Source organism: Papaver somniferum, chromosome 7 (genome assembly GCF_003573695.1).
Source record: "Papaver somniferum cultivar HN1 chromosome 7, ASM357369v1, whole genome shotgun sequence".
NCBI lineage: Eukaryota > Viridiplantae > Streptophyta > Magnoliopsida > Ranunculales > Papaveraceae > Papaver > Papaver somniferum.
The window spans coordinates 21831333-21849294 of record NC_039364.1 but is presented as its reverse complement, the minus strand read 5'-3'; the positions used below and the strand labels follow the sequence as shown (position 1 = coordinate 21849294).

General features: G+C 38.0%; 1 pseudogene; it reads right to left on the bottom strand.

Annotated features, from left to right (window-relative positions):
• Nucleotides 1-4322: 4322 nt before the first annotated feature.
• LOC113294328 lies at nucleotides 4323-7435 on the bottom strand (annotated as a pseudogene).
• Nucleotides 7436-17962: the final 10527 nt, after the last annotated feature.

Below are 17962 nucleotides of genomic sequence, written 5' to 3'. Positions count from 1 at the left end.
GGATATAAAAACAACCCAACAGTAGTCAAAATACCGATTTGTTCTGGGAGCTTGTTAGAATATGGGCATCCAACTCAAAATCAATTGGCAATGAGTGGAGAGGTCCTAAGGGGTTATAAGCCGCAGGATCTTAAATTGGCCAACAATCTGAGACTAATAATCTCAACACGTCCCCTCACGTGTAGCCTCGTTGGGTCTAACACGTGGACAATTAAATCGGGTGATGTGGAGTAAAGGCGCGGTCAAAAACTCGTCGCAAATAGCATGTTCTGATACCAAGTTAGAATGCGGCCATCCAACTCAAAACCAATTGGCAATAAGTGGAGAGCTCCTAAGGGGTTATAAGCCGCAGGATCTTAGATTGCCCAACAATCTGGGACTAATAATCTCAACAGAGCTGGTAGCTCAGACTGTCAGACTAACTTGAAAGAAAGTGAAGAACAAGTTTTTGGCTAAACCAAAAGTTCTTCTAAATCTACAAATGCCAACGTGGTTGGATTCGCTTAACTCGATAATGTTTTCCTGTGTTTCAGCTTGTAGTTGATATGGTTGGATTAGCTGATCTTGCAGCTAAACCACAACTTCAGATAACTAAAGAATGTCTGTAATAAATTGTGCTTGGCACACGGGATCAACAAGGAGTAATTTTGGAGAGCGTATAAATAGTACACGTAAACCATTAGCTAAATGGAATAGGGAAGGTTTTGGACATATTGGTCGAAGAATTAAATATCTGAAAGATCATCTTTCTCATATTCAATCTCTTCCTTATAGTGATATGAATAGTAATAAAATTCAGGAAATATTGGAAAACATCTCTCATTGGGAAAAGATTGAAGCTGAATTTTGGCAACAAAAATCGGGAGATAACTGGTTTCTAGACTCAGATAATAACACATCATACTTTCACTCTAAATCTAATAGAAGGCGCTCTAAAAACAACATAACTGTCCTTAGAGATAATACGGGCAAATGGGTTCATCAAAGAAAGGATTTGGAGTCTTTACTTACTAATCATTTTTCTTCCATAGAAACTTCTTCAAATCCAGTTTTCTCTTCCTCTTCTTTCAATATTATCAAAACTATTATTACTACCGCTGATAATGAGAAGCTATTGGCTATACCTATTAAGCACGAAATCCATGACACCCTTAAAAGCATGTCTCCTTGGAGTGCTCCGGGACCGGATGGGTTTCCTGTCGGATTTTATTTATCTCAATGGTCAATAGTTGGTGATGATATTACTTCTTTAGGCCAAGAATTTTTCTCTAGTAAACAAATGCCTGCTTATTTGGATCAAACTGTCATCTGCCTCCTACCTAAAAACAACCAACCCGCAACTCCAAGTGATTATAGACCAATTGGTCTCTGTAATTGTTCTTACAAAATAATCTCTAAACTAATAGTCCTTCGAATGAAACTTTTTATGGAGGGACTGATATCTCCTTCTCAGGTGGCTTATGTTCCAAAGAGATTAATCAATGATAATATTATTTTAGCACATGAGCCCATTCATTCAATGAAAAAGTCTAAGAAAAACTCCCTCTAATAGCTCTAAAATTAGACATGTAGAAAGCTTTCGAAAGACTGGAATGGTCTTTTATAGATAAAATGTTACTGAACATGGGTTTCAGTGAAGAATGGAGAACTATCATTCAGCAATGTATATCGACTACATCGATTTCCATTCGTCTTAATGGTAGTGTGTGCAATTCTTATACCCCTTCTAGAGGAATAAGACAGGGAGATCCTCTATCTCCTTATCTTTTCATTCTGTCAATGGAGTATTTATCAAGGGTACTTCAAGATGCTCAGGATCGTAATTAAATTCAGGGTATAAGGACTTCTCAGAAAGCAACACCGATTAATCATTTGCTCTTCGCAGACGATTGCTTGTTATTCTTTCAAGCTTCAGACAAAGGTATCTCTTATATTTCTGATATTTTTAAAGAATTTGGCAATCTGTCAGAACAGCTTATAAATTATTCAAAGTTTTCAGTTTTCATTTGTGGTGATATTTCTCAAGAAGAAAAACTATCCATAACTTCCAGATTAGGAGTTAGAAATCTATGTCCTTCAGATAAGTACCTGGGTCTGCCAATTCTTCTTGGAAAATCGAAGGTTTCCTCCTTTCAATCCATCAAAGTTTCTTATAATAATAGATTCAGTGGGTGGAACTCTAAAACTCTTAACCAGGCTGCTAGAACAACCATGGTGAAATCTGTTCTAAATTCCATTCCAGCTCATTATATGAGTAATTTTAAATTACCAAAAGCTACTTTGCAACAGTTAGATACCTTGCAAAGGAATTTTTGGTGGGGTCATAAGCAAAGTAAAGGCATCAAGTTTATCTCTTGGGATTCTTTGTGTGTCGCAAAAGAGGATGGTGGTTTGGATTTTCGAAATCTGGAACACTACAATATCTCTTTGTTGACTAAATTAGCTTGGCGGCTCTGCACAAAACCGGATAAGCAATGGGTTAAGAATTTGAAGCAGAAATATTCTCCTCATTGTGAATTCTTACATCTGCAGCAAAAGTGCTAAAACTCTTCTTGGATATGGAAGGGAATAGAATTGGGTCTTGAATATGTTAAGAAATAATATAGATGGGATATAAGAGATGGTCAAAAGGCTTTAGTATGGTATGACAGATGGGTTTTGGGGCTAAATGATCCCCCATACCCAAAAGATAATTATAGAGGACATCACAGAGTTGTGCGGGTTTCTGATCTCATGCTACAAAATCCTAGGAGATGGAACTCTAATATGATAAAAGATTTCTTCCCAGAGAATATTTCCAACCTAATATTACAGATGCGATTAATTCAACATGGTGAAGATACATTAATATGGGAGACAAATAGATCAGGAGACTTTTCTGTCAAGTCTTCTTACAATACAATTAACAGTGAATTCTCTGATCGGGCTAGGCAGCAAAGTTCCATTTCCAAAGAAACTTGGAGGAATCTTTGGAGGACAAAAGTTCCGCATAAGATTAAATTGTTCATTTGGAAATTTCTGAGGAATATTGTACCAACTCTCACTAAAATTAGTCATTATAAGAGAGGAATTGAAACGAAATGTCCATTCTGTAACCGTCAAGATGAAGACATCCAACATCTTCTTATTGACTGTGAGTTTGCAAGGGCAGTATGGCTCAGAATGAATGTTAATGTGGCTCATATTCAGCAAGAAAATATTCATGTAGTGACCTGGATCTTAAGCTGGTTTCAAACTGCAAATCAATCTAAACACACTCTGGTCTGGTTATATACTTTAATGTGTACTGCTTGGTACATTTGGAAAAGCAGATGCTCTAAGTTATTCCAAGATAAAAGAGTTAGTTGCTGGTTTGCATGTCATGAAATCAGAAGTCTAATACAGAACTGCATGGATAACAATCAACAAAACCATCATACTTCAACTCAATGTCATATTAAAACTTGGGTTCCACCCAGAGATAACTGCCTTAAGCTTAATATAGATGCTTCATTTGATCATAATACAAAAGAAATTGGTGTGAGACTAATTCTCAGAGATTCTGCAGGTTCAGCCAAAGGAATCAGGGGGAGGTACTTCAATGGGGGAATGAATGCTGAACAAGATGAGTGCATGGCCATGAAGGAGGCTATCTTGTGGGCCCACCAGCTTAATCTTAACAACGTCACTTTGGAATCAGACTGTACAAATCTAGTTAATGTCATCAGCAGTGTCAGCTCTACTGTCCAGTGGTTGAATAGGAGCTATGTAGAAGAAATAAGACATCTGCTATGTTCTGTTTTATCTTTTGGCGTGGTTTATGTAAATAGGTCTGCAAACAATGTGGCTCGTGTTATAGCTAATGAAGCAAGAGCTAAAAAAAACTTCTTTTGATTTTGGTGAAATCATCCCAACTAATTTCGAAAGACTTGTAAGGGATGAAAAGAAGTTAATGTAGAAGTTATCTATATATTAATAAAATTGTTTGTTTGCATCAAAAAAAATAACTAAAGAATGCCCACATGGCCATATCTAATCGACATTTCCTAGTGTTGAAGATTTTTTTTATTAACTCCATAAAGTGATCCCAGATGATATGCCAACAACACCTATAGAAAAAAGAAATAAAAAATTATGCTCTATTACTCCAACGCTATCTTATGCAAGTGTGGAAAAAATGAAAAGGATCACAATAGAGAGATTTCAAAACTCCACCATTTGACTTGACATGTTCATTGACAAAAGGGACACAAATTTTTGTGAAAAATTTATGAGAATCATCTTATAGTCACCAATTAGTTGGACAACATGCAGTCCGGGTCATCAAGCTGGAGCTTCTCTACTGTGACTCGATCATTTATTTTATTTTTGTTAAAGAGCAATTCAAATACTGAAGCAGCTTAGACACACACAAACAAAAAGTAATGCTTTACAGGCTAAATACAGCGCCACCCAAAAGAAAACCACATGTTCAAAGTAACCTAAATACAGCAGTGTACCAGTTGTACATTTTTATGCATCCAGAGTGCATAAGAAGTAAACATCCCCAGGTCCCCTCCATTACATATATATTCAGTTCAGATCAAAACAAGACACTATATTAGTGCAGCCAAAATGGTGCTTAGGGCTCCACAATTATCTTTCCTGTAGCATGGCCCTCAATGCTCTTTGCCCAAGCATCTTCAGCCCTGCTCAATGGATGCTTCGAATCAACTACCGTCTTAAGCTTTCCTTCTTTCACCAAATTAACTAGATATGCCAAGTTCTCACTCTTTGGAATCATAAGCAGTGGCACCAATCCCTTTTTCGAAAATGTCAACTTCTTAAATGCTGCCACTAGCATGGCACTAGGACCAGGAGTAATATCAATCACTTTACCTTTCGCATTTAGGTTGGGCTCGAATGTAGAAAATGGAATGCCTGTAGCACAGTGGATGACAAAGTCATATTTGCACCCTGATGGGCTTTTAAGGGCTTCCCCTTCTGGAGTTCTGTAATCGAGAACTTCATCTGCCCCTAAGCTCTTGACGAATTAAATATTATGTGCTCCACAGGTTGCCGTGACATGAACATTTCCGAGCTTTGCAAGCTGCACAGCGTACTGGCCAACTCCACCTGAGGCAGCTGTGATAAGGATGTTAGTTGGTGTCCCTGTGCCATCTAGCTTGATTCCTGATGCATTGGTGAGGGCTTGAAGTGCAGTAAGGCCTGCTACAGGTAATCCTGCACCTTCAGCAGCAGATACTTCAGGTGGTCTTTCAACTGTCAAGCTTTTCGACGCCACCGCATATTCAGCAAACCCGCCTCCACTCTAACGAATTCAATTGCATGTTATGAGTTAAATGTTCAAAAGGTCATAAAAATAAACTATGAGTCACAAGTAATACATATATGAAAACCATAATTATGCACAGACAATTGTTTCAGAGAGAGGCTGCTCGATCTTTGTTTGGAAAACCCATATATGCCTCTCCCATATCAAACCCATCTCAGACCAACAAGTAGTGAGTTCTCGAGATTCTAATCCAAGGCTGAGATTGAACATCCCCGCTCCATATTCTAGAATATAACTTAAAATTAAGGATATGCTAAATCAAGCATGTACCGATGTATGTTTGATTGTGAAATACTATTAAGATGCTATTAAGATCCGCCAGATTCTCAGACCCGCAACAAAATATGTTTGATTGTGAAATACTGGGAACCTGTTTCAGTTGTACTAATTCTGACAAACATTTTCATCATTCCACTTAAACAATGTACTGGGGCGTGAATGATCTTACTCCATTGTAAGATTAAACAAGCCCCAAGGTCGTGGAACCAGGTTTACATGTTTCACTAGTATATCCACATAGACTTGCACCAAATTTTCGACTAGGACCACTTCTTTTTTTTTTTTTTGATCGGCGACTAGGACCACTTCTTACACCACTTGTACTTCTGACTCAGACCGTTCTTATTTCTTCTTTCAGATGCACAAGTTATTAGATATTTAACCACAAAATTCATCAATATTACCTGGAATATAAGGGAACTTCCATGGCATAAGTGGTCGCAAAACCCCTTTCTGAATCTTCCAATCAATTGGATTTATGCTTGCTGCTTCCAGCTTTAGCAAAACCTCATCTTTCTTTGGCGAAGGAACAGGAACTTCCACATGCTGTTGAATCAGTAATATTAATCATCATATAACATCAAGCATTTACTTAAAACCTTACATGTATTTTGCTACTCCCTGTTAAAATTTGAATTAGAGTTGCCTTAGTTATTTGATTGACGCATCATGTGTTTATGTTTAGTATCCAAGTTGTTAGCAGTGTAGGTTCTGGTAGGTTTTCTGTCATACAAGCCACTAGCTATTCTATTCTATAATCAATACAAGGGAATTGAAGGAAGCGGAATTCTAATCTCCTAAACCAATTTCTTGTCATTACTATTATAGGAATACCTAACAATGATGAACTGCGGGTAAGGGTCCCATAGATGGAGGAAGAAAACTAGTAAAAGAAAGTATTTATTTGGGAGAAATCATAGATCTTGTTAAAGGTGGAAAAAGCAAGTAGGTACTTGTCAGGTACCACAACCGCATTCAGACCATTCACACTGCAGATATGTTAAAAACTTGTTGTATCCATATTTAGTTAAAAACATCAACAAAAAAAAAAAAACTGTGACTACTACCTGTGGCTAAAGTAAGAATGTGTTAAACTCATACTCTTGAGACTACGGAAGCTTGTAGTTAAAGCTTGTTCAACTATTAAATTTTAGTTGATTGCGGAAATGCTTGGCTAAAAAATGGTTCTAAAACAAGAAATCAAATACACGATTTTTTTTCATAGGGTTAAGTAACAAAACAAGAAACCAAACACCCTAAGTCATTAATAGAACTTCCATCAAACAGTTTCAACCAACCTACTTCATTCAGTAAGATTTTCATACTCAAATCACTAAAAACCAAGAAGCAACTGAATTGATAACCACAAACACTTGGTAGGCAACTAAATACTGTAAAAAAAAATCTAAAATCCAAGATTATTTCAGTACCCAAAACACATTTCATTTTTTGGCACGAAAAATAAATATACAGTACATCTCAACTAGTTAGAGAAATTAATTCAATCGACATTATAGAAAATCAGCAACAATATCAATAATATCAAGACAACAACCACCAAATTGAAATCTACAAAAGAAATCAAACCTTTAATCCGGCAGCTCCACCTCCATAGCCTTCAAACTGAACAGCACGCATAAGTTTTCCAGCCATTAATCAAACGCAGAAAGAGACAAGTAAAGAATTCAGCGGAAGATGATATGAAAATGAAATTGGGGGAGAAACTGGATATTATTCCTGGTTTTAAAGACGAAAAAACAAGGTGGTTATTATTCTAGAACATAGTAGATGACACGGTTAAGTAATGGGAAATCGCTTTTTTCGAAAGAACAAGATGAAGAAGAATAGTTGTTGTTGGAGATATATATAAAAGTGAAGTGAACCGGACGAAATTGAAATAGGAATAGAAACTGATATACCGTCCACGTTCTTTGTCATCTAGTTCAGTTTCTTCATATGGCCATATAGTTAAATCACACGTATGGTGTGACGGAATTGGAATGGGGACGGGGAGGATAGCAATTCATGGGAATGGGATACGTTCACATTGTTTGGTAGACTTCGTATATATTTTTCTATCTGTAAATTTCTTTTGGTCGACATGACACTTTTTACTTGCTATCCCTACTAGTAGGTTGGTAGACGAGAGTCACAGCACTACTCTTCTTCTTCAGCATTCCGATGATGTGTTTCAATAAAGTTAGCCATGGCCAAGTAAGTGTGGTTTAACCAACTAGGATTAGCGCAGTTGGTCAAGAGTTTAACTCCCAAATTATAGGTTATGGTTTGATTCACACTAGATTTGTGCTGGTGCTACGCACAGGGCATATTTTTTCTTTTAACTTGGTGTGCGGGGCGCATGGAGATGTATTTTTGATTTGGTGTGTGCGGGGCTTCTCCCCGCCCCGTGGCAATGCATTTTTTATTTGGTGTGGGCAGGGCTTCGCTCCTCCCCGTGGGATGCATTTTTGATTTTGTGAGCGTGGGGCTTGCCCCGCATCGTGGAAATGTATTTTTGATTTGGTGTGACGGGCAAATACATTAAAGAATATGCGTAGATTTTCTTGTGGAATAGAAAATAGAGAAGGATACACAAAATAGAGGGAAAGACAAGAGAGAGAAATTCTATTCATTAGTGTGTAAAATACAAAGGTTAGGACTCTATTTATAGAATTTACATGCTTGGATCCCAAGTAATAGGGTTCCTTTAAAGTGGGCATCTATATAATAAACTGTCGTTTATAACACTCCCCCTAGATGACCACTGTATCTAAGCTAATTACATACGTATCAGGAAAACTCAAAAGAGAAAAACCTGAAATTGCATAAGCATGGAAAGACCAGAAAGAGTGTTGGACACGTAAATGTTGCCTCGTTAAAACCTTGACAAGGAAAACCCATTGGGAACAAAACCTTGACGAAGGAAAAAGAGTACAACGCGATATTGTCCAGTAAATGCACCTTAATTTGATGATGGCTCTCCCCCTGATAAATACTTCAGTCAAATCTTGGCGTGCAAATCTTTGAGTCGAGACTTTCCAATTTTGAAGAACGAATTTATTGAATGCAAAAGACGATTGTGTTTTCATGAATACGTCGGATAGTTGATGAAGTCTTCCTTTGTGTTACACAAGCTGTAATGTCTTCGATTAATACTTTGGCGGAGTCTACATTCTTCTTCAACACATTGAGAACTTGTGTCATGGATTGCTAGCTTCCCGAGATGATTTGCAAAAGTTGCTGATGTAGTTTCTTCAACATAGAGCCAAGATGTAGATAAATTACCATAAGTTAACAAAACTGAATTTGTGGTCATACCTTATATGGATTAGAATGGCGTCCAAATTTCCAAGGGATTGTTATGTTGATTTGGTCTAACAAAATGTTAATGGTGGGAATCCACTAAACAAACAAAAATTGATACAACTCCTCCTTGGATGACCACCATGTTGAATTAAATTGCCTCACTAAAACCTTGCTAGTAAAAAAAGGGAAAAAATATGGACGAAGGAAAAAGAGCACAGCTATCAACATTAAAAGAAATTGAAATGTCAGAGATGTTGCCTCATTAAAACCTTGTCAGGAAAACCACATGGGAAAAAAACTGAAAACGAAGGGAAAAGAGTACAACTTTTGACGATTCATGGATGCTAACTCAACAAGATGAGTATTATAGAAAATAAGCACCAAAATCATAACTATAGTCTACATCATAGACAAGGTTTAAGCAAGCATAATATTCAAACTGCAGATTTTAAGAAATAAATGAAAAATATAATTTATGCTACTAAAGCGTGGATTTTTGTGTTTTTAAGGACTTCTCAAGAGACCTATAAAGTTGATATCATCAACTAATTAATCCGTATTTTTTGTTTTGTACCAAATTTCCAAAAACACATAAAGGATTGTTAAAACCTAACATAATCGAGTCAGGTGGCTGTCTGAATATAATTCGAATCCTACAAGGATTACAAATTTGAATATGTTCCCGAGCACTTTTTTTTGTGTAAATGCAATATGAGCCCTTCAAGGACTACCACGCCAAAAGCATTATACATAGGGAACAAAAATTTATTGAGAAAGAATAAAAACCCTTAAATCGTCCTAAAAAGGAACATTTTCTCGTATAACGTATTATGAGTACACCATCATTTAAGTAATAGGTTTGGCAATTTTAAGGTGTTAAATCTTGGATCCAAAATTGTGTTAATTGAGAAATTAGTCCAATCTGATTTGGATTGTATGCCAACCAATCACATATGTCGATATTCCTCTGCAGAGGGGTTCACAACCACCATCATTTATTTCAGTAGCTACCATAAATGAATATTCGAAAATCATATTAGCTTATCATGATCTCACAAAATTTCCAGTGTATGCATATTTTGAAAAATTCAAAATTTACTGGTACTAGTGCCCAGGGGCGTGAAAATCTCCTACTATTCAAATAAAGAGATATGAATTTTTAGAATGTGAATCGTATTATGATAAACTCTATAGCCTATATAAAAAAATGCTACATGCTTGCTAGATGTGATTGAGTTTGCCTTTTCAAACGGCATAAGCTTAAAAAAAAGCTAGATGAAATATTTTTACGCCTAGTAAATGACAACCTTTTTCGATTTGATCAAGAGAGAAACTGATATAACTTTGAAGTTAATTAATACCAACATTTGGTAGTGTATATTCTCCCCCTGATTACGGCGGAAATATTTTCATCTCATACACGAAAAAAAGTTTTTTAGAGTATTATCCGATTAATTCGAGGATATATACTCATTTTCTGGATTTTAAACAACTCCAGACTGGACAGTATATTCTTATTTAAAGAGACATAAAAGAAATTGTCCTAAAATTATATTGAACATCAACCATGGATTTTATTGGTTACAACCAAAAACATATAAAATATGTAAATAAATCTCCAAATAATTTCATGACCTCTAAGGCCAACAAGATAATGATTTAGAATGAGATTATATATGAACACTTTCTTTATCAAAAGATAATAAATTCAAGATCAATTTAGTCGCTACAAGGACTACTAATATAAGCTAACAAGTCGGGTGCACCCATTGATCTTTTATGTCCAACCGTATTCCAACATCAAGTTGAACGGTCTCAATTTTGGAGATTATTATGGCGAGCAAAGATAAAAATTGTTCAATATCCCTCGAGAATGCAGCAATTCCATGTTTCGTCAGTGTTTGCAATTGAAAATACCATAACAATAATTTATCCCTTTAGGATCGATGGGGAAAACCAAATCTAGTCGGCTTATATGTTTCTTCTTAAGAAAGATAAAGAAATCATTTTCATTATTGAATTTAGAAAATCCATGGTTTCCGGTAAGATAAAACCAATGGTATTGGTAGAAAGAACCAAACTATATTGGTATCTCATATAAGCAATAGAGAAAACCAACACCAGATCGTTTGTACGATTCATGAAAATCGTATCGACGAAAAGAGAAAAAAATGTTGTCCTATTAGTCATCACATAGGGATAATCCGTTTTGTGGTTAAACAGATGGTTTCTCGTAAAGGAATAGAAACCAGATAAAAATAAAATCACATGATCTTCATCCAACAGATGAAAATACCAAAATTAATTGGCCGTAGATTTTTCAACCCTGCATGTGATTAATTACCGTAAAGATAATTAAATTGCGATGATACCAGATTTTGGTGAATTACAGTTTTATTAAAAAAAATAGAAAATGTAGGATTTTAATTGCAGCCGAAAAAATAACTTCGAGAATATCATAATCATACTCTCGTTGTTGGGTTGCAAAGATATATAAAATCCATGAAGATCCATGGTAGAAGAATACCCCAATGACAAGTAATTTCCGTGACAAAATAAAAGGGAAAATAAAAAGAAATCTAATCACATAATTGGTGAAACAGTACAAGATATTAAATAAATAAATAAAAAGTTTTATAAAGTTTTATTGTAGTTATGCCGTGTATGTGCATTAGCACAGGTCCTCATCGGCAGTGGTTCCTTATGCATACAGTGCAAGCAAGGTATACAATTACTTCAAAGTTCAATCCACCTATATACATGTGTATACAGACAGAAAGTGATTGTTGATACGGCTACACTTTTTATGAGATAGTATTGTACCGTGCTTACCTAAAACAAAGCCGATGGAAACTTAGTTAGAATCCGATTAATAAATCATTGAAGAAAAAAAATTAATTTAAAAGGATTAGATAGAGATCGTTATTAATCTTCTTTTGCTCATATTGATGGAGCAACGTGCATGATAACATCTTGTGGAATAGAAAATAGAGAAGGAGACACAAAATAGAGGGGAAGACAAGAGAGAGAAATTATGTTCATTAGTGTGTAAAATACAAAGGTTAGGACTCTATTTATAGAGTTTACATTCTTGGTTCCCAAGTAATAGGGTTCCTTTAAAGTGGGCATCTATATAATAAATTGTCGTTTATAACAGATTTTATTTATTTTTTATTTTTAACTTGGTATGTGCGGGGCTTTGCCCAACCTCGTGGAAACGAATTTTTAATTTGGTGTATGCAGGGCTTCTCCCCTCCCCGTGGCGATGCATATTTGATTTGGTGTGCGCGGGTCCTCGCCCCGCCCCACGACGATATGTTTTTGATTTAGTGTGCAGATTTTATTTTTATTTTTTTTATATTTTCGCTTAAAATATGTAGATCTTTTCCCCTCCTTTATATATTAATTTGGAAAAAGAGTCCTAATATAATAGTTACTCGATTTTCAAATTAAATTTGGACTTCCATAAAATTCGAAACACGGTAAGTTCGTTTTTCCTTTTAAATTGGCATTTTTTAAAACCAATCATATGTTGTCAAGTGTCCTCACGTAAATATTGTCACGTCATGAATTCCAAATTCAATTTGCATTCCTATTTTTATTTTGTTTCCTATTTTTTTTAAATCAATCATACGTTACCAAGTGTCCTCACCAAAACGCTCGTTTCACAAAACTCAAAAAAGGATTGTTTCAACCAATAAGAAGTGAGGGTTTCCTCACCATTTAACGTGAGGGATTTATTTGTCTAGGCCTTCAAGTCTTTAGATGTTGTCTGATCGAAAAAAGAAAAAAGAATATGGCTTAGTTTAGCATGGGAGAAAAAACAACCATTATGGTACTCTATGTCACATGCCCGTTTAATCGCTTAAAATTTTCATGGGACATGACCGGAAATGATTGTGGTTCAGTGAATAAAATTCACCCACAATCACTCAGCCTTGCATACTTGCACCAAAATACGCGTCTGCCTTCACTCATAAGGCATCGCACAACGGAAGTCTTTTCTTCTTTCTCTCTAACTCTTCATGCCCCCATAAGCATAAGAGGTTCTGTCATGTACTTGAACAATTCTCACACAAATCAGCAACACAATAAACACAAAGAACTAACATGTAAAAGACACTTTGTTGCATTAAGGAAGATTACAAACTTTTGTCCATCACATGCACTAAACATGCCATCATTCTCTTGATGATGCCTTATTCTCTCAAGTATGAGACTATATGTCTACAAAATTTTTCTTATGTAAGCCTGCTGATTTTCCCACTCCTTAGGACTATTTATACAACAAACTCACTAGACAAAACTTCTGTGCAACCGCTTGCACAAGCCTTGGACAGCCAAGTGTTCAAGTAGTTTTCATAACCGCCAACTTCAACTGCCACCTTTTGTGTTGTCACGCCAACTGGTGCCACACCTGTTCTTGTTGGTTATGAACACTCTAATATGGTTATAAATACACTTTATAACCGTTTCAACTTGTCTTGCTTCATTGGAATGCTCGCAAAGCCAATAACCAACTCCTAACCGTCACTTGAGATGTTTTGCACAACTGTTGCGCTTTACTGAATTTTACCTCGCTTCAATGCTCATCCATCTTGACCCTACATGCTTATCACTCTAAGTTAATGCACGAAAAATTCTTATGCTTCAATCATCGAGGCAAACTCTTTAAGCTCATTCTGGTTGTTCATGCGTCATACGCTTCACTTAGCCAATCTGCCTCTTGCGTGAGCGCTCCTCTAGTTCCTTTTGCATATTTTGCAGAGTTGGTGACATGGGTTCTGGCAGTCGGGTTACTCGCATGTTCTTCCTTTGTGTTGCCATTGTCTCTCTGTTCTGGGACCCATGTCTCGCAGATCGTTTGATAACACCCTGGATCGGTGTTTCTTCCTCGCTGTCTTCATCTTCTATTGTTACTTCCTCTAAGTTAATGGGTCGGTCAGTCGCTTGGTTTTCTTCCGTACCAGGGTTAGCGCCTCCTGAGTGTGTCATGATAAGCTAGGGACGAGCCTCCGGGTGTGATCGCCAAATGTTTAGGGGTGAATTTAGTTTTGGTTATACCCGTCCTAGCTACACCAAGTGACCTCACTATACCAAGAATAGTAAAAGATAGAGAGTTGTCCTTCCATTGTACCTTGTCCTTCTTTATATAGACTTTTACAAAAGTCCCTCATTTTATGTCATCATGACACATGTCTTAAACTTCCTTAATTACTTTTAATGTCATTTCTTGATATAACCTCCTCCTTATTTGTGAATCCCTCATTTGTCCCTTTTACCTCAAGGATATTTCTTCATTGGACTTGGGCCTAGTCCCCAAGTCCCCATATCTCACACTAGGTTTATCTCTCCCTTTAGGGGTACCCCCAGCCCGTTAAGGGTTTCATTTTTCATGTATCAATATTAGTCCCCTGACTGTCGGGTGAATTGTTAAATGACCCAATAGTCATAAAAACCTTTTTTGAGTGTCTTTCCCTTCGCGAGCAGTTGGGATGAGGATCCCTTCCTCCTTATTGATTTTATGATCATGGGCGATGCTTAGCCTTCCATCGTGCGGATTTCGGTTTCTATCCGTTGTCATTCCCTCTGCATAACTGACACGTTCAGTCCCTGAGGTTCTCTATATATATAGGGGTGTTAGTTTGTTTCCCCTTCATCTTTCTTATTCTTCCATCCTCTCAAACATATCTGCATACCCGCCATGTCTAGCAGTTTCGTCTGAAGAATCTAGTGAATATGAAGGAACCGTGAACGAAGGTTACGAGGGGACCGAGTACTCGGAGCAGGATGAAGTCCTTCTACCTCCTCCAGCAGATGGTAAATAATATACAATCTCGGAGTTTACAAGCGGGACCGCTCTGAAATGCGTGTTGAGGCTAAGAGAGCTTCCCGCAGGTAAGCGCGTTTTTCCTCTTGGCGATGTCTTAGTTCCTCTCCTTCTAAATCCCCCTGTATTACCTTACCCTTCTGCCCCTGGACGGCTCATGCAACTTGAGTCGGAGACTACGGATGCTTTCGCGTTTAAAACGGTGCCGCCAATGGCTATCCGTCGTGGCGACTATGATGTTCCCCTTATTGATATTTGGTCCAAGTTAAAAACTCATCCGGTGTGGCCACATTCGGCATCCCACATACGCTCCAATCCTAGCCACGCGGCTGCTCTTCGTAGAGAGGGTATCGACGAAGCTATAAACTCGTCTATTAAGTGGGAAGTGAAGAGATGTATACGGGATATAACACGACTTTTTTTTTCGTTGGGTTCCTCCTGTTCATACCCTTTTTACAGTGTGGGGATAAGCAACCATCGTTCTAGAGGATGTAGTCCCCCTTACAGGGCTACCAATCCACGGTAGTCATTCGTATGACGAAGCGGTTGTTTATGGAGCGCTGAACGACGAGGACAAAGAGTTGTGTACTTATTTGTTGAAATGTAAGGACGATTCACGTCGTGAATTGGTGCGGAAAGACCAGGTGTCGCCGAAGCAAAGTGAGGGCAAGAAAGTTGTTGGCTCAGACAAGAAAGGGGGATCTTCGACTGTTGTGAAGGGGAAAGCTAAGTGGGTTGAAGAGAAGAAGGTTCCTTCAACGCGCCCAACAGGTGAGCGACTACTGTCTAGATCTTTCCGAGCATATGAGGCGATTCATGGCTCGTCATCTCCTTCAGCAGAGGATGGTCCTGAATGGGTTACTAAAACCAATCGACGTGCTTCCTTTCCTCTTTGGCTGAAATATTAGGCTTCACGGATAGTTGATGGAAAAGTTCTTCCCCCCAAGCAGAAAGAAAAAATCCCCGCGCGGAGTTAGCCTCTTTTATTTTATTTTGGTTTGTCATGATGTGTTTGAATACAGTCCCCAGGATACCATCAAGGGTGATCTCGTGCCGATGGCGATGTTGTTGTCTCGCAACGTCTCTTTCCCACTTGCACCGATGTTCTTAGGTGGCTTGTATCGCCACCTAGACTTGTTCTGTCGGGACCTTCAGACAGTGGGTTCGTCTCACAAGATCGAGACTTATATCCCGACTTCCTTCATGCAAGAATGGTAGGGAGCATGTTCCTCCATGTACGCATGATCCTAATGATCTAGCGATTCACCGTGAGGAGGACGTTAGGCAAGACAATGGTTCGATCAAGACGGTCCTATTGTTTACGGCTGCCCGCGGATGGCTCTTTGGAATCTTAAGGGGAAAATACCCAAGGGAGATGTTGGCAAACACTTGGACGTCGCTAAGGACTTTGCACCATTTCCTTACCAACACGCTCGATCGGGTCCAGCGCATTATGATTTCACTGTGCCTTTTGACGCGGAGTTAGACTCGACGAAGCTTCTGACAGAGGCATATTTTGATTCGGTGATGGTCGTGTTGCCTGGTTATCTCCCTGGTTTCTATGCTGGAAAGTTTACCTCCATGTCTTATAATCTTGATCGCGCAGCTCAGCAAGTTGGTTTTGATCAAGGGGTTCCCCATAGATTTCCTCCTTTGGAAAACTCTGATATTGGGGATGTCATCGCTAGTTTTGATCGTTTTGTCTTTAAGGGGGCGACGCGTCTGTCTGATCGAGGGATCAACTTTTCATTTAAGCAGCCTATTCCCGCGCGGCCCTTGGCGATTACTGTTGTAGTTTTTTTTCTAGTGATAAGTAAAAGTTCGTTGCTCGGACTTGTAAAGATTTAAAAATAAAGATATATACACAATATTTGTCACAGGATCAAGAGACACTAGGACACAGGATTCCACCATTAATCATTCACACAATTCATATATTTATTCGAAACAATTATAGCTCAAATCATAAGGACTCTCATTCTTGCCAAGCTAGATTTTTAACATATTTATTGTATATCACTAGCATGACGCATCAAAAGCACTACGACCAAGCATACATCATCATACGATATCACAACCAATTAAGAAAAATCATAAATCAATTAATAAAAAGTGCAAGTAGTCAAAAAAAGAATTAATATAATTATCATATGCGTAAAGAACGGCTTCCTCCATCATCCCAGTGTTGGGGTTTAGCTAATCATAATAATCATGTTCTCAAAATATATATTTGATGCTCAAAGTATGATTAAAAGAGTCAAAAGTTATAAAACAGTGGTTCTGAGACTCACAAAACACGTCCCGAAAGAAACGATACCAAAAAACTGCAGCTAAACTGCGACACTTCTCCACTGCTGCTGGAACTGTTGAAGAACGACGGTCTTTGGCCGTCCGTTCTTCGTGTTCTTGAGCTCCTCCTTCTTCTTCAGCAGCAGCAGGTGAACAATCTTGCAAGTCCCAATTTCTCGCTCCTCTCGGCTCTGGCTCGACCCCAAACTCTTGATAAAACCTCTATGACTCCTAAATATGCTTATTTATACGTAATAGCAAATCTTCACGGAATATTCTCTTTAATCTTCACTGCATGGTTCCGATATTATTCCCTCATAACTGCTGATTCCTTCAAATCTCTTCGTACGCGTCTAATTTTCTTACCAAAAGTTCCCAAGATATACTGGAATCAAATAACAGAAGATATCTTCCCTTAATCCTCAAATATTCTCCATAAATTCCTCCACAGCAGACCCGTAAAAACATCTCCCCTGTTTGGACTTTGATCTTCTCTCCCGGTCATTCCAGCCCAACTTGATTGCTAAAATCACTTGCATTCGTCCTGTTTAGCCTTAACAGGCTTAGCCCAATAATTTCCAGCGATTGAATCTCGCTCAAAGCTGCCCAGAAATCAAATCAAAATCATGCAGACGTGCATGGAAAATTCCCGCCAAAATTCTATTTTGAACTCGTGAAGAAAAGGGGTGCCACTAATCCAAAAGTTGGGCGCCTTTAGCAGCTAGGGTGTCCAGGGGTGTCCTTATCCAAATGATGGGTGCCAAAATCAATTTCTCTTGGGTGCCTTTTGTAATTTTTCTGGGACATTTTTCGCACTTTTTCGAGGTTCCTCCGGGGTATTTCTGGGGTACTTCCGGTGCACTTTCGGGGTACTTCCGGTGCACCGTCGGGGTACTTCCGGTACTTCCGGTAACCAATTTCGCCGCAAAAGATTATTTTTCCAA